The sequence below is a fragment of the Antennarius striatus genome, chromosome 3 (genome assembly GCF_040054535.1).
Source record: "Antennarius striatus isolate MH-2024 chromosome 3, ASM4005453v1, whole genome shotgun sequence".
In the NCBI taxonomy this organism is placed as follows: Eukaryota; Metazoa; Chordata; class Actinopteri; order Lophiiformes; family Antennariidae; genus Antennarius; species Antennarius striatus.
In genome coordinates this window covers 14,000,092-14,025,891 of record NC_090778.1, presented here as the reverse complement: position 1 = coordinate 14,025,891, position 25,800 = coordinate 14,000,092, and positions in this window count along the sequence as shown.

The window sequence follows — 25,800 nt, the reverse complement described above, 5'->3', positions numbered from 1 at the left end:
GTAAAACAGTGGTGTGGTGTGCTGTAGGTGTGACATAGGAGTTCAAGGTGGAGGTGGGACTGCATCAGGGATCAGCTCTGAGCCATTTCTTGTTCGCTATGGTGATTGACAGGCTGACAAATGAGGTAAGACAGGAATCTTCATGGACTATGATGCTTGCGGATGACATTGTGATCTGCAGTGAGAGCAGGGAACAGTTGGAGGAGAAGCTAGAGGGATGGAGGTTTAGGGTTAGGGTTAGGGTTCGCCACAGCGAATCAATTGCCTCCATCTAACCCTGTTTTCTGCATCCTCTTCTCTCACACAAATTACCTTCATGTCCTCTTTCACTACATCCATAAACCTCCTCTTTGGTTTTCCTCTATGCCTCCTGCCTGGCAGTTCAAAACTCAGCATCCTTCTACCAATATACTGTATTCACTATCTCTCCTCTGGACATGTCCAAATTATCTCAGTCTGGCCTCTCTGACTTTATCTCCAAAACCTCTAACATGTGCTGTCCCTCTGATGCACTGATTCCTGATCCTATCCATCCTGGTCACTCGCAAAGAGAACCTCAGCATCTTCATCTCTGCTATCTCCAGCTCTGCCTCCTGTCTTTTCCTCAGTGACACTGTCTCTAGACCAAAGAACATCGCTGGTCTCACCACAGTTTTGTACACCTTCCCTTTCATTTTAGCTGAAACTCTCCTATCAGAAATCACACCTGACACTTTTCTCCACCCGTTCCATCCTGCCTGTACAGGCTTCTTCACCTCTTTTCAATCAATCAAGTTTTATTTACATAGCGCTTAATCATGGCAACAGACATTTGAAAGCGCTTTAACAGACAGAGAAACCCAACTGAACCCTCCAGAGCAAGCATAAGCGACAGTGGAGGGGAAAACTTCCTCGATGAGGAAGAAACTCCGGCCAGGACCCAGACTCTTTTGGGTGGCCATACGCCTGACCGGTTGGGTGGAAAAGAAATCAAAGGAAGATAAGAACACGGTCAGAGAGAAAGACAGAGAGAGAGTGGCAGATAGGCCAGATAGAGACAGTGTCAATATGGTTAAGGTTATGTTTCCCACTGCTAAAGCCAAGGCACAATTACAGCTGCGTGGATGACTGTATGGCGGCACGGAGGAAGAAAGGAAGCAAGACCCCAGCCGATGGATAAATGAGGGGTGGTACTGGTGGGCTTGGAGGAGAAGGTCCACAGCACATGGAGAGATGGGGGAGATACTGGTGGGCTTGGAGGTGCAGGTCCACAGAGGAAGGTCCACAGCGGATGAGTGGTGGAGCAGTATGATGACAAGAGGGAAGAGAGGCAGCAGGACCCCAGCCGACGGTTAGGTGATGGGTGTTACTGGTGGATGGGAGGTGCAGGTCCACAGCAGATGGTCCACAGCGGCTGGGTGGATGAGGGGTGGAACAGTATGGTGGTGTGGAGGAAAAAGGAAGCTGGACCCCAGCCGATGATTAGGTTAGGGCTGGTACTGGTGGGATGGGAGGAGCAGGTCTGTAGCGGATGGGTGGATGAGGGGTGAACCTGAGAAAAACCTGCGAGGACATAGAGCACAGAGACTCCAGGGAAGAAGTTCAGTTAGTAGGGTGTGATTGGAGACTTGGAGAGTGAGATCAGAGAGGAGGAGGAGGAGAAACAGAGATGGTTGGAGAGAAGGAGGAGAGAGGAACTCAGTGAGTCTGGATGTTGAGTCTCCAGCAGTGTAGTTCTATAAGAAAAGAAAAAAAACAAAAAACAAAAACAAAAACATAGTAACCCAAGTTGCGTTAATTGTAAAATTTATGAAAAAAAAAAAGTTTTAAGTCTAGTCTTAAATAGTGAGAGGGTGTAGGGAACTGAGGTAGGGAGGTGGTTCCACAATAGAGGGGCTTGTTAGCAAAAGGCTCTAGCCCCCATCCTACTTTTGTAAATTCTAGGAACCACCAGTAGGCCAGTATGTTGAGAGTGTAATGCTCTAGATGGATTATATGGAACTAAAAGTTTCTTCAAATAGGTCGGTGCCTGGCCACAGAGGGCTTTGTAAGTGAGGAGGAGTATTTTAAAATCTATCCTAGCTTTCACAGGAAGCCAGTGCAGAGAAGCTAGCACAGGAGAAATATGGTCTCTGGTACTGGTCCTGGTCAGAACACAGGCGGCAGCATTCTGAATTAGCTGAAGAGTCTTCAGCAACGTTTTGGGGCAGCCTGAAAAAAGTGCGTTATAGTAATCTAGTCTGGAAGTGATGAAAGCATGGATTAATTTCTCTGCATCATTCCGTTGTAAAATACGCCTGATTTTAGCAATGTTTCAGAGATGGAAAAAGGCCGTTCTAGAAACCTACTTAATGTGCGTGTTAAATGAGAGATCCTGATCAAAGATGACACCAAGGTTCCTTGCAGTGGTTTTGGCCACAAACGTGATGCCATCCAAGGCTATCACATCACTTGGCACTACATCCCGAACAGTTTTTGGGCCGAGCACGATGACCTCAGTTTTATCAGAATTGAGATCCAAAAAGTTATTGGTCATCCAATCTTTAATGTCTTTGATACACGCCTGTAATTTGCACAACTGATTGACTTCATCAGGTTTAATCAAGAGATATAATTGCGTATCATTAGCTTAACAATGGAAATTGATGGAGTGTTTCCTTATCAAATTACCCAGAGGAAGCATGTATAAGATAAACAGTATTGGACCAAGAACCGAGCCTTGAGGAACTCCATAGCCAACTGTAGTTGACTGAGAAGAGTCGTTATGAACGTGAACAAACCCATACTCTCCATTGCTCTGGACTGTTGACCCTGATTCATGAGATTAATTTGTCTCACACCCCAAATGTATCTGTGAAATTTTAGCAATGAAGAACTGGCAAATTTACTATTTGAAAAATTACATTTCCTCTGAGAACATCCCTACATTCCTAATTATGAAGCCAGACAACAGGGAAAGCTTTGCTCCCTTCCACTGACAATCACACACGTTGTCCAGAGCAACAAAGAATGTGTCTGGGTTTACATCCCTTTATTAAATGCACTGTCTGTGATCCAACCTCTTGTCTGAATGAGAGCTTACATGCTCAGTTATTACATCCCGCTTCAAAGCGGTGATGTATTGCAATTGTCAGTGTTCGTGTGTTCATCCGTCCGTCCGTCCGTTAGTTAATCCACCACACATCTTTGCAACCGTTGCTGATAGAAAGATGAAAAACATGCACATTACTCGGGCGGCAAAGGCAATGAAAACTAGTTGATGTCCTTTGCCTTGAGAAAACTAGGTCAAGGTCAAACTTCAAGTTTTGCACACTCAGGAACTGGATAAGATAGAAAGACGAGGAAGAAAGCCAGTGTGAGTAAGAACATAGATCAAAGCTACTGGTTTGATCTATGAAAATAGGTAAGAGCACTAGCTTTGATCTTTGACCTATGCAAGTCAGTCAGGGTAAAATTTGACTTCAGGGGTGTCGCGGGATGTTGCAGTCTGTGACTGCATTGGTTCTTGTTTTAAGGTTATAGCTGGTGCTATGTCCCGCATTAACTGAAGTAACTAACAACATGACTCCTCACCATGTGACTTATTTGTTGAAATAAAATAGTGAGAGAAAAACTGAAAACATATTTGTCTTTTTAATGTATATGAAAGACATTATAAACAAAGAAAATCAGCAACATGAGGAACAAACCAAGAAAATGTTTGTGGGGGTGAGATATGTGGGCAAAAGAGATGTGAAAGGATAAACAAAGGGAGCAAATTAAAGTAGGAATATAAATACACACACAGACACACAAACACACACACTCACACACACAGAGAGTTGCATCTGCTGTCGAAAACACTGATGAGACCACTTTTTAGACAGAGCAGAAGTGATAATGAAGCCTCTGTCTTGGTGCCTGCTGACTGTGACTGAACTGAGGTGGCTCATCAGAAACTACTGTGTCAGACAAAAGAACAAAGGAGTTTGTGACTGTGGAAATTTAAGAGGAAAAGTGTTGGAGAGAGAGGGAGAGAGAGAGAGTGAGTGAGTGAGTGAGGGAGGGAGGGAGTGTGTGTGTGTGTGTGTGTGTGTGTGTGTGTGTGTGTGTGTGTGTGTGTGTGTGTGTGTGTGTGTGTGTGTGTGTGTGTGTGTGTGTGTGTGTGAATGAGAAAAAAGTGAAACTGCCTTACAAACTTAGGTGGGGCTCTGTTTTTCTAAGTAGAATCAGGATAATAAATTTTAAGCTTCAGACAAGCATTGATGAACCTCACAGCATTGCAGAATTCAAACAATAACTTGTTCACAAATGCACTATAGCACGTTGTTCACGACAATCAAAGGCATGATACATATGGAACACAGAATCAGTGAAGGAGGCTGGCTGAAATGAGGCAGAGAGGGAGAATACAAAGCACACAAAGGTTGTTTGCTGGGGTGGACAAGAAAGAGAGAGATGGAAGAAAATGGGGTGGATGAAAACAAGAGAATGTACAAGTGTTCATGAGATATGCTGGCATGAGTAAGAAAGAGGGGAGGCTGACATGTGATAAGTAAACAGTTCTACCTATGAAGAACAAAAAGATATACTGGTTTAAATTAACTCTTCCTTTCCATTTCCCTCCTTCCTTTGTCCTATTCCTCCTATAGAATGGTGCTTGCAGAGAAATAAGTACTTTAATGCAGTTCCTATCACTTAGAGAAGTGAGGTCTTTTGTCTCTTTTTAGTTTCTATAATATATATATACACAGTATATTCCTGAACACATAAGAGATGCTCATGCAAATTACTGTGAAAGTTATAAGGAAAATCCTGGATTAAAACTCATATTGAGTAAGAAAAGAAAATTAGTTTTTACAGGTAAATACTAAAAAAGGCAGAAGTGTTAAATATTTATGTTTTGGACAAAAAAAAAAAAGGACATGACATAAAGTTACCCACTTAAATAAATTCACTGATTTTTGTTTGCTCAAAATCTCTAGATTTAATTTGTGTAAAACTGTGCATCATTGCATCATTTTTCATGAAAAATTTGCTCTAGTGTTACGAAATATATATACATATATATAATATATACAGTATATATACGTACAGTATATACAGTGTGTGTGTGTGTGTATATATATATATATATATATATATATATATATATATATATATACATACATACATACAGTATATATATACAGTACATACCTGTATATCCAGTGAGGACCCTCACTGGACACTATCCAGTGAGGGTCCTGAGGCAAGACCCTTAATGTTATACCAGCCTACCTCAAACATGAGTGAACACAATAAAGACAGAGTCATACCGGCTCGGACGTCACCCGGGTTAACAAGGAACAAGACACACAAGGACAAGGGCGGAGAATACGGAGTTGTTGGAATGCTACTACACGAGTAATCCCAGAGAGAGGGGATATATGGGGCGGATGTGGGACCAATGGATGCTTCGAAACCCACAATCAAGGCTAACAAAGAAACAGCTTAGCCCAGTGTTCTAACATCCGTAACCAAAAACTGCTGTCACAACTAGACATCGATGATATACTACAACAATGGTACGGCAAGGGGGAGCCAGGACGCCAGGTCAGCGGGGGTATATCACCCCCCCACAATCTGAGATTGGGCACCAAGCCCCAAGAGACATACACAGCCTCAATACAAGAGCTGCTGACCTGAGAAGGAAGATCGTGACCCAAATGGAGACCTGGAGCCTCCGACAAATACCGAAGCTAAGTTGTCAAGTACCTTCAGAAGATCTGCTAGAAGATGTGAATGCTGCAATAACAACCAGCCCCGCAGGGAACATAACTGAGACCAACAAGCTGATCCACAGTACAGCAACAGTAATCCTCGAGATGCTGGGATATAAGATCAACACAGGGCCTCAACATAGAGGCCAATATCTACCACAGTAGATCTGTCCCAAGGTGCAGGCTATATAAAGAAGTCCCAGAGTCAGTCCAGCATGTGGTAGCAGGGTGTAAGATGCTCGCCATATATATATATATATATATATATATATATATATATATATATATATATATATATATATATATATATAATGATTTCTTTTTCATTGATTGTTTTATCAGACTTCATAATTAAAAATTGCTGAGGTATTGCTTCTGTTAGGTATATAATATTTTATTTTGAAGGATACAATTCCTAGTAGCACTCATTTTCTCATTTCCCGACATTTTCTCATTTCTATGAAACACACTGTATATTTAATACTAATCCCTGTATACCATCAAAGGGAAAAACAGAGAGAAGGAGGTGTGATTGTTACAGTAATCCCTCGGGATCCTTAATGGGCGAAAGTGAATGAGAGCAGGGCATTAGGGGCTGTGACAGCCAATATATTCCATAATTAGCCAGTTAACAGCCTCGGCGATGGCAGGATTATCCAGGTTTTAGCCGAAACTTCACAGAGCCTACACATGACTGACAAATTGCACAGAGCTCGGGGAAAAAACAGAAAAAGAGGAGCAATGAACTGAGAAATTGAAGTGAAAACGAATAATTTTCTACAGTTCAACTTGTTATTTGACCAGAATGTTTCGAATTTCAGCAATTTGGTTGATTCATCTCCTCAATTTACTCGATTTACGCTGAATCTAAATATTTGTTTTCATCCCCCCGTTTTTATGCGCATTTTCAAATCATTTAGAAAAGCAGATGAATGTACATGCAGATTAATACATTTTGATAAATGGGGGTGGTGTTCAATTGAAATGCGATGGAAAATGATAGGGATGAGCAAGTACACCACTATCTGTGTTAGGGTTGAGCCGAATTCTCGTTTCATTATCACTCGTTATCCGGTACGGATAACGCATTTTTGACGAATACGAGTACTATACGAATAAAACCCGTTAATACTCGTTATCGGACTGAAGGAAAATCATTCGGACTGTTTTTACGCTCTGTGATCAGCTAGTCACACATACTTCCCGCCCCTCCCTACAGACTGCACCTACAGCGGAACTTGTCCCTGTCCCACTCTCCGCCACACGCTGACATTTACTGATCTTTCTGTTGGTGGCTTCACCGTAGCTCACGTATTTCTTCTTAGGTTTTCTTCAGCTTGCCTCTATTTCGGTGTTTGGTTACCTGGTGAACTTTCTTATTGTTTTTTTGTTGCACATACGCGTGCATTTAACCACCGCCTCCACTCTTCTTCTTTTTTACCTGTTTGTTCTAAACTCTGTTCAAATTAATAATTCTATACTTTCTATACTGAGATATAGCGCGCGTGCACGCGCGCGCGCGCACACACACACACACACACACACACACACACACACACACACACACACACACACACACACACACACACACACTCACCGCAATCAACATTGTCTAACTTTATGTGAAAAAAACTTGCAACATTAGGTGTTAAAAATAAATAATTGAAAAAATCCAGTTTGATTATTAAAAAAAAGTAAACTGAAAAAGAAAAAGAATTAAAAGTTTTGTTAAGTATGACAATTGTTGTTCATGCATACTTCGTAGTTGATAATTTCCTATTGCATGCACTTCATTAATGCACTTTGTGTTTACTCGTTCTATATTTTCTTTACCATTGTGATCAAAAGCGTTTAATCTCAATTCTGACGGTCTCGGTAAATATTCATTCATAGACTTAACAATATTTATGTTCTGACTCAGTTCTATAAAAAACTTGTTTGTGATCAAAAACATTGATTTGAATCTCAATGTCGAGGCTGTTCAGTAAATACTTTTAAAATAAACAATAAATATAGCAACTTGTGATCAATCCATATCAATTTTAGACTTAAAATAATGTAGTGATTTAAGGCCCACCCATTTCTGGTCAAATCACACCCACTTCCAGTTTAAGCCACGCCCATTCCGAGTACAGCTACGGATACAGATAATCTAGTTGGTTGAACAGATACAGATACAGATAGTGGTGTACTCGATCATCCCTAATCTGTACCTATATCTCTTCCACCATCTAAGTTATTTGTATCTGTATCTGTACTTGGAATGGGCAGGACTTAAACCGGATGTGGGTGTGGTTTGACCGGAAATGGATGGGTACGATATTTTAAGTCTGAAATGGATATGGATTGATTAGAAGTTGCTATATTGCTTATTTTAAATTTACAGAACAGCCTCAAAATTGACATTTAAAATAATTAAAAAGAAGTTTATAAAAAGTTTTATGAACTCAGAACATGAAGTGCATAAATAAAACGCATCAAATAGGAAATTATGAACTGCAAAGTGTGCATGAACAAGAATTTTCATACTCAGCACAACTTTCAATTTTTTTTGGCCTAGCTACGATGCTGGGCAGAAATGACAAACCTCCTGAGCCAAGATAAGATTGCACAATAAAAAAATAAAATAAAATAAAAAACACTACTCAAAGGATAAAGAAAAACACCTGTCACTACGAATGATCTCAGTGTTGAAACGTACAGCATATCAACTCTTCCTTGCCAGCATCAACAAAAACTGATATCTGTAAATTACAGGTAGGGAGACCACAAGGCACATAATGATTTCTCATCACTGATATGGAGTTAACACCTCTATGGTCCCAAGTTCTGCCATAAATTAATGAATCTGTGATTCAACATCTGACACACTGATCATAACCAGATTAATTAAAGATTAAACACACTTTATTGATCCCCAGAGGGGAAATTATCTTTACACTCTTCAGTACCATACATGCATATACTATATATGTTAGTCGACGCACACACAATGCTGTATGCAGGCCCCCAAAACACAACACAATAGGGGCCTATAGGCATGCAAATTAGTCCAAACATTACAGGGGAGGCACAGTGATGGATTGCGACTTCAGGGTGCGCCCCAATGTGCAACTTGCAGGGGGGGACGGCACCTCGCTCAAGGGCACCTCGGCAGTGACTGGAAGGTGAGCTGACACCTCCCACAGTCAGCTCACACTCTGAGGATGTTTTGGTGGGAGTGGAAATCAAACCGCCAATGTCTGGGGCGATGTCTGGTTGTAAGACGTCCGCTTTACCGCTGAGCCACTGCCACCCCAATGACAAGATGAAGCCCTAGAATGTTCAGCTGGTTTACGTCCAAGGTCATCAAATCATTCAGATTTGTAATGTGCCCCTCATGTTTCTTCCCATGACACAAGGGAACCTTGAGAGCCAGTATTCACATAAAGCATTTTTGCAACAAACATTTATATGCACAAAAATGACACTTTGGTTAAGTCCAAGGAGAAAACATAAATAGCTAAAAAAAAATGTAAAAAAAATTAATAGTTGGTTTAACATAGCAACTGTATCCCCCTTGTGTTGTTGCACTGATGATTTTAAACTGAGACTTGATGTCAAGGACTTTGACACTGACATTGCTATGTATGGCCACGTCTTCCCTATCCCTATTGAAATATCCCTCAGTGATACATCCTTTCCAATCTGTGTGCTGCAACACATGAGTGCAGTTAGTTACTCAGGAGGAGGAGGAGATATAAAATTATGACTATGTCATAATGAGAAGCAAGGATGGTCGTGGCACACGACAGATACATCGTGTGACAATGATGGAAATATTTGTGTTTTTTAAAAGTTTGCATCACATAATTTTTTCTAGAAGTGCTACAGAAAGTGATATTGTCATATGTAAAAGTTATATTTTAATTGTTGGTCTTTATTGATTTCTTTGTTGTTTGTTTTGTATTTTTGGGATACATCGTACTGTATAATACAGTTGGCCATATTGTCACAGTAGCATTTCTGGCATGTTATCACTTGACCAACCTGCTGTTTACTGGCAAGCCAAGTCATACTTCAGACAAAGCAAATGAAAAAACAGGTTATCGTTCACGTTACATGTAATAATCAATTTTATTACATTAACATGCAATTTCTGCCTGCCTGCCTGCCTGCCATGAATACATTTCTTTAAAATTAATTTATTACATCCCACGAAGTGGTGATGTATTGCAATTCATAGTGTTTGTGTATTCGTCTGTCTGTCTGTTCGTTCATCCAACAAATATTTTCACAACCATTACAGATCTTCTCCTTTCGGCTTTTCCCCTCAGGGGTCGCCACAGCAAATCAGTTGCCTCCATCTGACCCTGTCTTCTGCATCCTCTTCTCTCACACCAATTACCTTCATGTCCTCTTTCACTACATCTATAAACCTCCTCTTTGGTCTTCCTCTAGGCCTCTTGTCTGGCAGTTCAAAATTCAGCATCCTTCTATTTTCACTATCTCTCCTCTGGACATGTCCAAATCATCTCAGTCTGGCCTCTCTGACTTTATCTCCAAAACCTCTAACATGTGCTGTCTCTCTGATGTACTCATTCCTGATCCTATCCATCCTGGTCACTCCCAAAGAGAACCTCAGCATCTTCATCTCTGCTACCTCCAGCTCTGTCTCCTGTCTTTTTCTCAACAAACAACATCGCTGGTCTCACCACAGTTTTGTACACCTTTCCTTTCATTTTACCTGAAACTCTTCTATCAGAAATCACACCTGACACTTTTCTCCACCCGTTCCATCCTGCCTCTACACACTTCTTCACTTCTTTTCCACACTCTCCATAGCTCTACACTGTTGACCCTAATTACTTACAATCCTCCACCTACTTGATCTCTTCTCCCTGTAACCTCACTCTTCCACTTGGGTCCTTCTCATTCACATACATGTGCTCTGTCTTACTGCGGCCAACCTTCATTCCTCTCCTTTCCTGGACAAACCTCCAACTCTCCAGCTTCTTCTCCACCTGTTCCTTGCTCTCACTACAGATCACAATGTCGTCTGCAAACATCATAGTCCATGGGCATTTTTGTCTAACCTCTTGTCAACCTGTCCATCACCAAAGCGAACAAGAAGGGGCTCAGAGCTGATCCCTGATGCAGTCCCACCTCCACCTTGAACTCCTCTGTCACACCTACCGCAGACCTCACCACTGTCTTACAGTTCTCATACATGTCCTGCACCGCTCTAACATACTTCTCTGCCACTCTAGCCTTCCTCATACAATACCACAGTTCATCTCTGGGCAACTGTCATAAGCTTTCTCCAGATCTACAAAAACACAATTCAGCTCCCTCTGGCCTTCTCTGTACTTCTCTATCGACATCCTCAAAGCAAATACTACATCTATAGTACTCTTTTTTGGCAATGAAACCATACTGCTGATTACAAATGCTCACTTCTGCCCCTAGTCGAGCTTCAACTACTCTTTCCCATAACTTCATTATATGACTCATCAGCTTTTTCCTCTGTAGTTGCCACAACTCTGCACATCTCCCTCGTTCTTAAAAATGGGCACCAGCACACTTATCGATTCCTCAGGAAACTTCTCACTATCTAAGATCCTGTTGAACAACTCAGTCAGAAACTCTACTGCCACCTCTCCTAGACACTTCCATACCTCCACAGGTATATATCATCAGGACTGACTACCTTTCCACTCTTCTTCCTGTTTAATGCCATCGTCACTTTATCCTGACTAGTCTTTGCTACTTCCTGGTCCACAAAAGTCACCTCTTCTAGTCTTTGTTCTCTCTCATTTTCCTCGTTCTTCAACTTTTCAAAGTACTCTTTCCATCTTCCCATCACACTACTGGTACCTGTCAATAGAGTTCCATCCCTATCCTTAATCACCCTAACCGGCTGCATGTCCTTCCCATCTCTGTCTCTCTGTCTTGCCAACCTATATAGATCAGTCTCTCCCTCCTTACTGTCCAACCTAGCATACAAGTCATTATAAGCCCCCTTTTTGGCATTTGCTACCTCTACTTTCACCTTACGCTGCATCTCCCTGTACTCCTGTCTACTCTCCTCAGTCCTCTCAGTGTCCCACTTCTTCTTAGCTAATCTCTTTCTCTGTATACACTCCTGTACCTTCTCATTCCACCACCAACTCTCCTTATCTACTTTCATTCCAGATGACACACCAAGTACTATCCTACCTGAGAGCTCACATCCTGCCATCTCTAACACCTGCTGTTTTTGAAAAACCACTCTTGCAAACTGTTTTCCCTTGAACAAGTCATTATCCTCAGTGGACCAATTAGAAGTCTCCCTTGTTTGTTGTTTCCTGGTACTTCTATAGTTCTGACCAATGACAGATGGCCAAATGTAGGAACATCAGCAGATAACAAGAGAACACTGGATGAAACAAAATTAACACACACACAAATCTATAAGCAGCAGTTTAGGGCAGAATACCAGAAAGAAATAATACTTTGTACTATGGCCCAATTTTTTATTTTTTTATTTTATTTTATATACTCAATTAATCCACAAAGGAAAATTAGTGGAACACTCTAGTTAGTCAAATCAAGTCAAATCACATGCATATGTTAGTGTGTACAGGCCCTGAACAAACAAGCACACACAGGGGGCCTGTTTGCATGCAGAGACAGGTAGAGTGGCGGCCACCTTCTGTTTGGTGTGCCCCAAATGAGCAACTTGTAATTGGGACAGCGCCTCACTCAAGGGCACCTCGGCGGTGCTCCAGAGGTGAGCTGACACCTCCCACTGTCAGCTCACCTGCAAATATTTTTTTGGGCGGGAGTGAGAATCGAACCGCCGATATCAGAACATTGGACGACCCCCTCTACCACTGAGCCACTGCCGCACACAGCAGAAAAAAATTAGAACTTTCTTGCTGTTTAGACAACAGCGTTACCCTATTTAATCCTACATAAACTACTGGACAGTATATTTTGTGTTTTTTAAGACAGCAAATCGTATTTCATACAAAAAACAGCAGTAACCAAGAGATTTTAAAGAAGTCTTTAAAAAACCTTAAAAGAGCAATCGACTTCAGTTTTAGTGAGCCTGCTCTGCTCCAGTGGTGGGGTTGTATTATGTTTCTCACTCTTCAAACAGAAGCTACGTTTGTGCCTTAAAGGAGCTGCAATCATGTAATCTGCTGCTTGACAAATATTTTAGTTGAGTGAATTCGATTCTCAGCCAGGTGTGCTGCCGCCACTCTTCCTCTGTATGCAATGGACAGAGTGCTCTCCAGAAGTCACCTTGGATAAGAGCTGAAACCAGATGAGCAGAATTTAGATGGAAATAGAAGTGAGATGGGATATGTGAAAGAAGGATGTAGGAGGAGAGAGAAGGAAATAAGGGAAGGTCGGGGAATTAAGAGAATAAGGCTCAATCCCAGCCCATGCATCTTAAAGTGCATGTGAGATGTGCAATTCCTCTCAATCCACAAAAGGGAAAGGAAGCCCTTTATTTTACTGTATCTAGCCATATACAATAAACTCAATAGCTAAGCAATAAGGTAAACAGGAATTGTTCTAAAATTCTAAAAAGAATACAAAAGGAAAACAAAATAAATTGGCCAAAGGGCAATTTACATGAGGGCAATCACTTACAGCTGAGATCAATGTTACTAATAAAAGCGCTGACACACAAACTCTCCGTGTTTAACAGTCTGGATGGATCCAAAGAAAGACAGAAGAATAAAAAAGAGAAAAAAAAAACAAACAAGGATGCTGTGATCCATATTTTTTTAATCATTTTGCCCTATCAGATTAAGAAGTAGGGAGACTTTCCACTTCTTCATGGAACACAAAACATAAAACCTATTAAGGAATTAATAGGTTCAATACGAAATTAAGTAGCTCATGTATTGTTCAGACTATAATTTTGCTAAACTAGTTTGTAATAATAGGTGATTGTGTAATTGTCTTTTTCTATCACATTCTATCAACTGTTTGAAATTTAATTAACAATTGCTTTGGAAAAGAGAAACATTGATGAGAAAAGATGGGAAACTAAACTTCCTTTTAATATGTTCGGTGGTTTTTATTGGTTTGATAGGATCGGTGCAAGAATTGTTGTGAATCCTGCAGAATTATGTAAATAAATGAAGAGAATGAGATGATATGGGAAGAGACCAAATGTATTTGGAAGGTAAAAAGCGTTCAACAAGGGAGACTGTTGAGGGTCACTCTAATTCTCACTACAAGTGAAAAGGAGACTTATCTCTGGTTAATGTGCTTGTATGTAAACTGCCTGCTGACCCCAATTGGCTTTGATTTATTACATTGTGTCATGCATCACATTTGATGTGGGTTTTTATGTTGAATTGGTTTAGCCAGTCATTTGGAGTCTTTGGCATTTCTCTCTTGTTATATTTCTTCTTATATTACAACCTTACCATTCTTTTATTTTTTGTCTTGACACTATCATATCTTTCCATAGTTTTCTTTGAGCATTTCTCTTAGTTGTTGAATGGATTTAATTTAAGTTGAATGGATTTAATTTAATTTTATACTGTTTATATTTTTTAATTGTATGTTGTTTATATTTTAATTTTATAGTGTTTATATTTTAGTTATAGTTTAGTATATAAGTCCTGTTAGTGCTGCTACACTGTTAGTGTAGTGTATGTCTTGTGGTATGTCCTGTGATGTGTTTCTTTTTCTCCTGGTGTTTATCCAGTATTATTCGTTATGTAATGCCTGAGCAGTGGATAAATACAATTTCCTCCGGGATTAATAAAGTATCTATCTATGTATCTATGTATCTATCTATCTACTTTAGATACACCCACCTCCTTGTCCTTCAGCTCTCTATTTACCTATTTTTCATAAATGATCACTAAAAAGCAGCTCTAAAGCTGCCTATGCTTCACAAGACCACTATAAGTCACATACGGTAGGCACACAATATGTACAATATGAAATGGCAGGAAGACGCAGATATAGCTTATGTATATGCTGATATCCCCATGCAGATATACGATGGATATGTTGAAACATACATGGATGTGAATTTTCAGGCACACTCATACATGGTGGAGCAGAGATTTCATTAAAATAGAGCCTGGGTTCAGGCAGTCATATTTCCTAATCACTGTGCCATTCTGAATATTATAGATCATATTATTTTCAATCACTTGTCTCATTACAATTTCTCATTATCTATGCCTGAAGAGACACATAGGGAAATTAGGTGGGAGGGTCCAGCTGGCATCCAAGTTGTTCTAAGATCATTCTGTAAAATCAGTCTTTAAAAGCTAACTATCTAACTTTAAAAATCTTGTACAGTAAAAATTTTGTTTGACATCAAAGACATTATATTCTGTTCTACTAGTGGGAACCCGTGGAAATTCCACAATACAACAATATCATCAGACTTTGTACCAAACATATTAAAATAATATGGACAAAATTGTTGGTACCCCTCTGTTAATGAAAGAAAAACCCACAATGGTCACCAAAATCACTTGAAACTTACTAAAGTAACAATAAATTTAAAAAAAAATTGAAAATTAAACACCAAAGTCAGACATTACTTTGGAATTGTCGTTCAACAGAATTATTTTAAAAAATAAAACAGGCCTGTACAAAAATTATGGTACCCATAACTTAATATTTTGAGGCAATCACTGCAATTAAACAATTTCTGTAGCTGTCAATGAGACCTCTGCACCTCTCAACAGGTATTCTGGCTCACTTCTCATGAGCATACTCCTCCAGTTGTCTCAGGTTTGAAGGGTGTCTTCTCCAAATGGGATGTTACAGCTCTTTCCACAGATGTTCAATAGGAATTATATCTGGGCTCATAGAAGGCCACTTCAGAATAGTCCAATGCTTTTCTCTAAGCCGTTCTTGTGTGTTTTTGGCAGTGTTTTTGGGGTTGTTATCCTGTTGGAAGACCCATGATCTGCGATGATCTGCATCTGCCATGTTCTGTTTTGCCTTATTCATATTTTCCTGACTTTGTCTTTTGTTTATTGGTTATCAATTCATCTACTTTTCTGGTTTTCTGTCACTGCCACATTCCTTATTTGCTGCATCTGGTTTGTTTCCCCAGAATGTTTCAATTTGTCTTTAGCCAATCCGTGTTTAGTTCTTCCCCATTGTTCACACCTAGTCAATTACTTACTTATCAATTCCATCTGAACATTGTTTAGCACCCTGGTCTGTCTATTTAAGGTCCGTCATTTCAGATTAGCGCTGTCGCAGTGTAGTCCAGTATTTGTTTGATCAGACAACCTTGTATAACAAATCGTTATTGTTACTCCTTGACCACTTCCATATAACCACGAGTTTTGCCTTGCCTTGTCTGGAATTTTCTGGAATTTGACCTCTGCCTGTTTGACCACGATTTTTGTCTTTTGATGCCCTGTGAAAGACCTTGGCCTGTCTGCTGGATTATGTTTTTGCCTGCCTTCTTTGTACCGTCTTTGTCCTGATCATCTGGATTTGATGATCAGGACAATCCTAACTGGATTTGACTTTGGACTGATTAAAAGTTTTTGATTAAGTGACACTTTGACTCTCGTGCCTGGTTCCTTTGGTAATCGTAACATGATCTGTGACTGAGACCAAGTTTTCTGACACTAGGCAGCACATTTCTTTCCAGAATGCCTCGATATTCTTGAGATTTCATTGTACCTTTCACAAATTCAAGACACCCTTTGCCAGACGCAGTAAAGCAGCCACAGAACATAACCAAACCTCCGCCATGTTTCACAGTGGGGACAGTGTTCATTTCTTCATATATGCTTGATTTTTACATCTGTGAACATAGAGTTGATGTGCCTTACCAAAAAGCTCCAGTTTTGTCTCATCTGTCCAAAGAACATTCTCCCAGAAGCTTTGTAGTTTGTCAACATGCATTTTTGCAAATTCCAAATTTCTGAATTGCTTGCAATAGTGGTGTCCTCCTTGGTCGTCTCCCATGGAGTCCGCTTTGCTCAAACAAAGATGAATAGTGCGATCTGACACTCATATACCTTGGCCTTGGAGTTTATATTCCATTTCTTTGGAGGTTGTTCTGGGCTGTTTGGATACCTTTTGAACTATCCGTCTCTTCAATTTATCATCAATTTTCCTCTTGCGGCCACATCCAGGTAGGTTGGCTACAGTCCAGTGTATCTTAAACTTTTGAATAATATGTGCCACTGTTGTCACAGGGACATCAAGCTGCTTAGAATTTGTCTTATAGCCTTTACCTTTAACACACTGGTCTATAATGATTTTTCTAAGCTCTTGAGACAACTCTCCTTTGCTTTCTGCTGTCCATGTTCAGTACGGTACACACCATGTCACAAAACAGCACAGTCATTATTTGTCATCCTTTAAATAGGCAGACTGACTATTTATGAGATTCAACACACCTGTGATGCCAACTACAGGACACACCTGAGTTAGTCATGTCCTTCCGGTCAATTTTTTTCAAAACTTTTACAGAGGCATGGTCATTTTTGTCCAGGCCTGTTTCAGTAGTTTGTTTTTTTTTAAAAATATGTTGAACGAATATTAAAAAGTGATGACTGATTTTGATTGTTTAATTTTCAATTAAGTTTTATTAACTGTTACTTTTGTAAGTTTCAAGTGTTTTCAATAACCATTGTGGATTTAGAAAAATAAAGTTTAAGTTTTTGATGATGTAACTTTCCAGAGCTGGAAACATCTTGTTGCAAGCGTTAGACACCAGGACCAAAACCAGCAGGACATCCATTATGGTGCAGACACCATTCTGACCTCTGTTGAGTCTGTAATCTGGTGGAGAGACTTATCAAAATCATCCATACAGAATGAGATCACAGTAGGGATTCAGCTCATCTTCATCGGAGGAGCATTAATTAACTTTATTAAGTTTAGTTTATTAGTTTATTAACACAACTGGACGGTCTGATGATGTTTCCTTGTTGTTTTGGCCATAGATTGGTTGTTGATTGCGTACATGAGCAAGGCTGGAAGGAAACTTAATAAACATACAAAGCAAAGCTTTGGTTTCATCCTTTTTCGTTACCTTTTGCCCATTTTTTTTGACAACAGTTTGACAGCATTAGAACAGTTTTCACCCCGTGCTGTTCACAAAGGGACAGACGTCGCATATATAAGATTTTCCATTTTTGCCAAAGCACTCATCGTGTAAATGACCATACTTTTTGTATACCCCACATTCATTGGCTCTGTCTAAGTAGAACTTCTCTTTTTGTGATGCAATCCTCTCTCTTTCAGTCAGAATTTCACTCAGAATTTGTTGCCATTTTCTGTGTCGTTCCTGCTGTTTGTTTGGACTGTGCCCAAAAACATGAAAATTGTTTTAACAGTTATAACACAGTAAAATTATGTTAACTGGGAATTCCATGTAAATGTATTTCTTCTCCTAACATAGCAGATGCATTACGCCATATTGTTCACGTGATTCCTTCTGGCAGACGCGCAATGATTAGTTGGGCGCCATGATTGGTTGAGCGCTTGATTGGCAGGTAGTGGGTGGAGTTGGTGACAGCGTGACAGCGTTAGACTTTCAAGTGAGCTTATTCAAATATATAGGTGGGGAGATTCTGTTCTATTCTAGTTCTAACTATTTTGTGTCGATTGTTTTTACACTAGCTTTGGTTTGAATTATGCAGCCCATTAATAGCAGATGCTTTTATATAGTAAATGCTTTTTCTCTACAGTTATATTTTTATTACTATTTACTTTGCATTACTATTACGTTTTATTTATTACTACACAAATTGTGTGTGTGTGTGTGTGTGTGTGTGTGTGTGTGTGTGTGTGTGTGTGTGTGTGTGTGTGTGTGTGTGTGTGTGTGTGTTTAAATAGAGCACAGTGGTGCAATGAGTAGCACTGTTGCCAGTCAGCAAAAGTGTCCTCTGCCTGTTCTCTCCTTGTCTGTATGGGTTCTGTCCAGGTTCTCCAGCTTCCTCACCAAAAGCATGCATTTTAAGTCACTCTCGATCGATGACTGTGATAGCCAGAAGCTGTCTGTCTCTCGATGTGGCCTCTTGCCTGTGGTCAAGTGGTCTTACTTAGCATGACAAAATCGGTGTAGTTTATTTTTTTTAGATGTTTTCATTTTTTGCAGGAACTTGTTTTGCACGTTTCACATAACTTTGCCAAAATCCATTTTCTAGGCTGTTTTGGTAACTATTATATATTAAGAAACTCAAAATGACAAATTTTCAGTGCCTGTGAAGGACAGATATGAAAACAAAGAAAGAAAAAGTTCTGTGCAGTTCAGTTCAGTTCAGTTCTGCCTCTTAGGTCTTTTTACAGGATGAATAGATGCAGTACCAAACGAATGTACCTTTTTAATACAAACAGCATAGTAATTATTGATTTGTACAAGGAATATCTGATGTCTCATGGAAGTACACCATACATTATATCAGCACCTTGAAAACCATTGTACAGAAACGTATAGATATGAAGCAATGTAGCATTTAGAGTTTAAAATGTTTTTGAAATTAAATGTAACTCAAAGATTGAACACTTTACGTTGTGGTCATAACATCACAAACAGTATAGTAACACAGTTCAGTATGTTAGTGCATAAGGACATAATTTATTAGTACATAAGTTGGTAATATTATTGTTGTTGTTGTTATTTTTATTTAGTTATTTTTATTTAGAAAAAATAAAATTTTACATTATCAGTATGATGTTGTACAACGAAAAGAATGAATATCTCTCAAATGACCTTTAAATCCAGAAAAGAAAGTCAACTATAAAATGTCCATAATTTGATGTGACACTCTTATCACCACTCACAAAGGGATCACATTTCCTGTTAATATCAAATGCATTTAAAATTATATTAACTTGGTATTACTGCTGCAATGACTGTGGTACATAATGTGAAGCTTTTGAAATCTCTACACTGAGTCATGAGCAAAAGGAAAACACTTAAATCCTGTGTCCCAGTTCTTGTGTTACTGACCTTCTCTGTAAGGCCTTTGTGACAGCCGTTTTTTATGCAACGGATTCTGGCCTGTAATGATGACATAGCTCTTTCCTAATGGAGCTTTGGCCTTGACTTACTGTATGCTGCCTGATTTACTAATCAATTCATTGATCACTAGGTTGATTGATGCCCACACAGCCCTCCGGCTTTCTATTCTAAGCTTTCTAAAAGCTGTACAATGTTCACTCATGCTCTGTTCATCTTTCCCTGTCTCCCTTTCCCTCTCTTCATTCTTCATTCTCATCAAAAACTCTTGCATCAGGCTTTCTTCTTTTTTCTTTCACGGGAATGGAGCAGCCTATGTCATTGTAACTCTGACACAATAAAACATTACGCTACAAGGATCGAAAGCTCTTGCTCCTTCAAGCACAACACGTAAATCTTTTTCTCTTGCAGCTGTGTGTAAAATGCTATCACTTTTTTCTTTCCTAAGCGGGAGGATGCGTCCTTCCTAAACAGGTTCCAAATGGAGTTGAACCTTGAACCCCTCAAAGGTTGAATGGAGGGGAGATTGTCCTAGGGAGACCTGTAAATCTGGTTGGTGATGGCTCATCTCAGACATCCACCCCCCACCCACATCCTCATCCCAACATCCATGTGTCCCGCCTCAGTGTGAATAGGGGTATAAATCGACAGGAACAGAGTAAGAAGGAATTTTATGGCTGTGAAAATAAATAAAAATAATAAAAATACAAAGATGGATGAAAGAGGCACAGATTTGACAGCCTGAGAGAGAAGGTTTGGAGGAAAGAAAACAGACAAGAAAGGACAGAAATTAAGAGGAAAATGTGCTGAATAGAGCAAATAGAGAAGAAAAGCAAAGGATAAAGTGACATGATTTTAATACAGAGAGGATTAATTGTTATTCAGGAATATGAGAAGCTGAAAAGGAAAAATGAGACCATGAAGCGTTAAAAAAGATGAAGACAAGATAAATAAGTTAGAAGTAAACTTGTACATTTGCATCTAGAAACCATTATTATTCCTAAAATGACTCCTGAGGCTCAATCATCACACAAAATCCAGCTGACTGACAGTTTAATGATTGGCACTTATGGGAAGGGGAGGCAGAGTGAGCAGGCGGGCCAAAGATGGATAGATTGATGGGGAATAAGAGGAGTTAATGACAGAAGTAGCAGAATGGAGATGCTAAAGGATGGAGACATTTCAGGGTGGGTGATAAATGAATACATGAATGCATGGATGTGCATATGTAGTTGAGGATGGATGAATGGAGTGAATGAGTCAGTCAATAAAAGTGTCAAAGCTGTTTCATGCAGCAGTTTTTGCCTCTAAGTGACTAATTTTTTGATAGACTTACCCATAACAAATTATGCCCAATAAGGTTTATAGATTTTGTTTCATTAAGGTTTAGTTACCTTTATACTGCTTTGTTGTACATCACACACATTATTCATTCTTCTAACTTTGTATCTGTGACAAAGCCCGTGGGCAGTCACATATCTCAAATGTCTAAGCTTGTGTGATTAAAGGTAATTTTGTTTCTTTACAGAAGCACCTGTGTCACGTCTGCAGCAACATGACAGAAACAGTCACATGTGGGAGATACTTAAATCACAAGATTACTCCACGATCTCATTTTTTTTTACTGCTTACAATGTACCCTCCCTTGAAAAAAAAGTATGCCAGAGTTGATTATGGTATGCAATTACTGATGCATCAGACAGTAGAGACTTTATGTTCTACTGTTATCATGAATTGTCTGCACTGCTAGTATCACATGTGCTAGCTTTCAACTCAATGATTTCACTGGCCACATGTTAAAGAGGAAGAGACACAGCTCCTCTGAACATATTTAAACATCAGGATCATAAAATGCAACTGAATCTTCTAAATTAAGCCTGAGTGCCATCTCTTGCTTCCTTTAAAAAGCAAGTGTACAGTAGCTGCACCTGGCCTACTGCTTTAGTGGCACTCACCTAAATTCAGGGATATGTACTGTATGTGGTACTTGGTTGATGCCTCTGTTGCTTCCCAATCCTCTGTAATACCTCATGAAATCCATGTGACTACATTTAGGAAAAGAATACTGAGGAGGAGGATTTTTGTGTATCTCTGTGTGTAATAGGCTTTGTGGAAGATTGCAGTCTGCATATCAGGGGAAAGAGATCTTGATAGCTGTGAATCACATGTGAATGGGTAAAATACATTTTTAAGGGGAAAAATATTAATTAATTACATTACCTACAATGACCCTCAGCACCAGGAAGTTTGGCACACCTTTGCCATTTGAGCCATTTATGCAGAAGGGCCAGCAGATTAACTTTATTGCTTGCTTACATCTCCCAATATGACAGCAGAATCTAATGTTAATTAATGTTTTGTGTACCTCTACCCATTCACTAGGTCACAAAGTCTGTCCAGTGAGATTGTTCAGAGTACAGCAGGTAAAGTTGTAATGACATGGCCATGTGGGTGCAAGTCTGTAAATGGGATAAAATAATTTGTCTGCTCGGCATCCAGAATTGTATGATGACTGAGCTGTGCACCATTAGGATGTCACAAGCAGACTGTGAACCCAACCATGAACACACTGTCTCACTGACTTCAGATCAGGTTTTGTTGGTTTATGGAAAAATATCCTTTGCACAATAAAAACGAAAAACACCAGAAATGTACAATTTTTTGAGACCTGTACCCTACTTTAATACAGTTTCATGCAGGCACAGATGGGTTCAGGTAAATTTGATACTTGATTCTTGGCCTACTTTGTGTCCCTTTATGTGAGGTATATAATCAAGCCCTAAAGGTTGGTGAGCTGGGCAATTCCGCTTTGAACTGCTGTAGTGCCTCTTGTGATTTTTTCTGTATGGGTGGTTTTATTATAAAATGACACCTCCAAATGGACTTACGTCAGTAAATAGACTTGCTATGCAAACACAGGTCTGCTTTAAGGTACAACTTTACTATGCAACTATCTACACATACAATGTCACACACAAGCGGTTGTCAAACAAAACAACCTGAAAATCCATAAAGACAGATAAAAGCTGTGTCCACTGTGTCAGATTTTTCTGATCCTGATTGCCTCCTTTGTGTTTTAATTTGATGATTTAATACATGACTGGGTCTGATTTATTCCACCAGCACACCATACCATTCACTAGATTAGCAAAGCAAAAACAAGAACTGACATTGCACACAAATTACCAGTGGTACACTGGTTACTTTAATTATAAACACAAACTGATAAATTAAACTTCTCTTTGCCCGTGGGTAAAGAAACAACGCAACAGAGGGACATTTTAATTCGGTAACTTGGTTGGCTTAAATGTGTATTTAAAAAATAGCACAAACAGAATAGACTAATGAAAATAAAATTAACAATTATTGTGTATTAACAGGTGAAATATTTAAGCAATTAAACTTGATACCTGAATTGACCAACAACATAGTAGCAAGTAGCAAGATGAGGCTCACTTCAGTGCTGGGATATTGTGTTGGTGGATAAATGTAACCGGCTAATGATAACAGCTGATATGTGAAATTGAAGTCCATCCAGAAAGTTAAAGCAAGAAATTAAAGGTAAAGACATGCAAAGAAAACAGTTTGTTCTGAAAAATATTAATGAAACAACAATAAAAGAAAGACAATACTTGGTGATTATATAACTGGATGTTGCAGGATTTTAGAGATGTTTATATATTCCCAATGTAATGAACATAACTCGTGTAATACTTGCTTTCAACAGTAAAAACAACACCTAGATGCCTCATATTTTATTTTTTGTCTATTTCCAAAACACCTCCCCTCTGGAGCCAAATTAATCAAGGCCACACTGTTACCCTCTCGTATGGCAAAAATTTTGGATAAAATGTGAATGTGAATTCATAGGGAAAGGTTACAAACTCAGGTGATGTACAACAAACATAATATCTGCAACCCACAGTAATGAGCAATTTACTTTTTTTTAAAAATCCCAGCCAGTGTTACTTTTCTATGTACAGTACAATGATGTGCGGTGAGGTTCATGGCTGGTGAGGCACTGATTTCATCATAATTAGATTTATAGAATATGAACCTACAGTTTAGCTTATTCACCATTTAATTAGCAACAGGTCATTTTTAAAGTCTCAGAGGAGAATTATTTACAAATACAAACTGTAACACAGCACATTTGATTAAAAAAAACATTATGTTGTTTCCTACATGTTTGCTTATATGTTACGTTTACTTATAAATTAAGTCCATATGTTGCTCCTTCTGAACAAAACCATCAAATTTTTTTGATTTGAGATATGTAATCCTCCAGTTTTAGTAAGGCAAGGCGAGCGGAAAACACAATGAATGGTTGCGCTTGACTCGCTGATAGATTGCAGTTTGCTGTCACTTCTTCTACTTCCAAGGAAAAGGAATCCTCGGCCAAATCCCTGGGATCACCAGCGCCCCCTTCCATGAGGCAGGATAACTTTCTGCCTCACTTTGTGCTTTTTCACAGCGGTTTCAGGACCGCTCAACACAAGAAAGGCAACATGCAGTTGTTGACAAAAAACGCTGTACACTATATACATTAGCTAAATTATGGGAATTTAGTTCATAGAGCAAACGTGTTTAAACATTTTAATAGTGACATATAGAGAGATGGCATTATGGTCTCACAGTACAGTATAGCATGCCAGCACAGCTAGTCAAGCTATTGCGCGATCCATGGTGAGGCTCGGCTGGCGGGTGCCTGACCACAGGTCTCTTCTCAGTATTTCAGCAGTGAATGTGAAAATTCAGCAATTTTGAGTAAAAACAGCCTAAAATTGGTAACGTTAAATGGAAAATGGAAAATAACTTAATACACATCGTTAGATAAAAAATAACCATTTAATTTATTTCTTACATTTTTCATTTTTTTCTTTCATGATGGCAGGTGAGGCGGTGTCTCACCTGCCTCCCCTGACAGCATGTCACTGGGACAGTACTTGGTAATGATGCACAGCAATTTCTGCTTACATAAATTTTTGTGTTTGAAAATCTATTAAATGAAACTGTCTGTCATAATAAGTGACTACAGACTATTTATCAAATTTTGTGTATTCTTGGATAAATCAAATTTTGTCATCAAATCTAAATTTATCTGCTAGTGGAGCAGAGAATGTCAGTCTCAGTGCGAGTCCCACTGCTGCATTTGGATACACATCAAATAGTTACTTTAATATGCTGTCAATTAATGTACAAATTAAATAGAAAGCATTCTAACTAACTAATTTAGTTTTCATTAAGATGAAAATATCACATTCCTTTTTTCTTTGTTGTATGATGGCAGACTATAGTCTTAACTTCAAGATTCTTCTTTTTTTTAATTAGATTTCTAGGCAGGCATAGAACCTTGGATCTTGCTGAAGTGACACACATTCTGCATTTTTATTTATGAAAACTTTTGTGCAGGAAATGTGTTTTAAATTGGTTTCACAGGTGCACCTTCCTGTGTAAAACACACGTATTGTGCATCACGATGTAAGACCATACAGACACTTTTACACTCCTTCTCTCTCGATCACCCTCTGACAGACAAAAACACATCACCTGAATGCACATTAGTGCCAGCAAACACAAAGTTCTCTTTGCTGCCGCACCATATGCACGCACAGACGCGCGCGCGCACACACACACACACACACACACACACACACACCTACACACACACACACACACACACACACACACACACACACACACACACACACACACACACACAGTCACACAAATACTTTCTCCTTCCTTGTCTTTTTAAAAAATGCACACATGCATTCACACACACTGTTTGAATCTACTGTCAAGCACACAGGTTGGATGAAATGAGGAAGCTTGATATTGTGGTAGAACCACCAGTGAAAGCTCAACTTAATCAATTTATATAATGAATGGGCAAACAAACTGTTTCTTTCTCTCTGTTCTATATTCTCTCTCTCCCTCCCTATCACTCTCTTGCTCTCTCTCTCTTGCTCTCTCTCTTTCTCTCTTTGTGTGTGTGTGTGTGTGTGTGTGTGTGTGTGTGTGTGTGGCTTGAAACCAGCACTCTTTCATAAATATTGAACAGTTATCTTAATGCTTTCATTATAGCCCTGACTCAAAGTGGCCAGGCTTTGTCCTTTTGACTCTTTG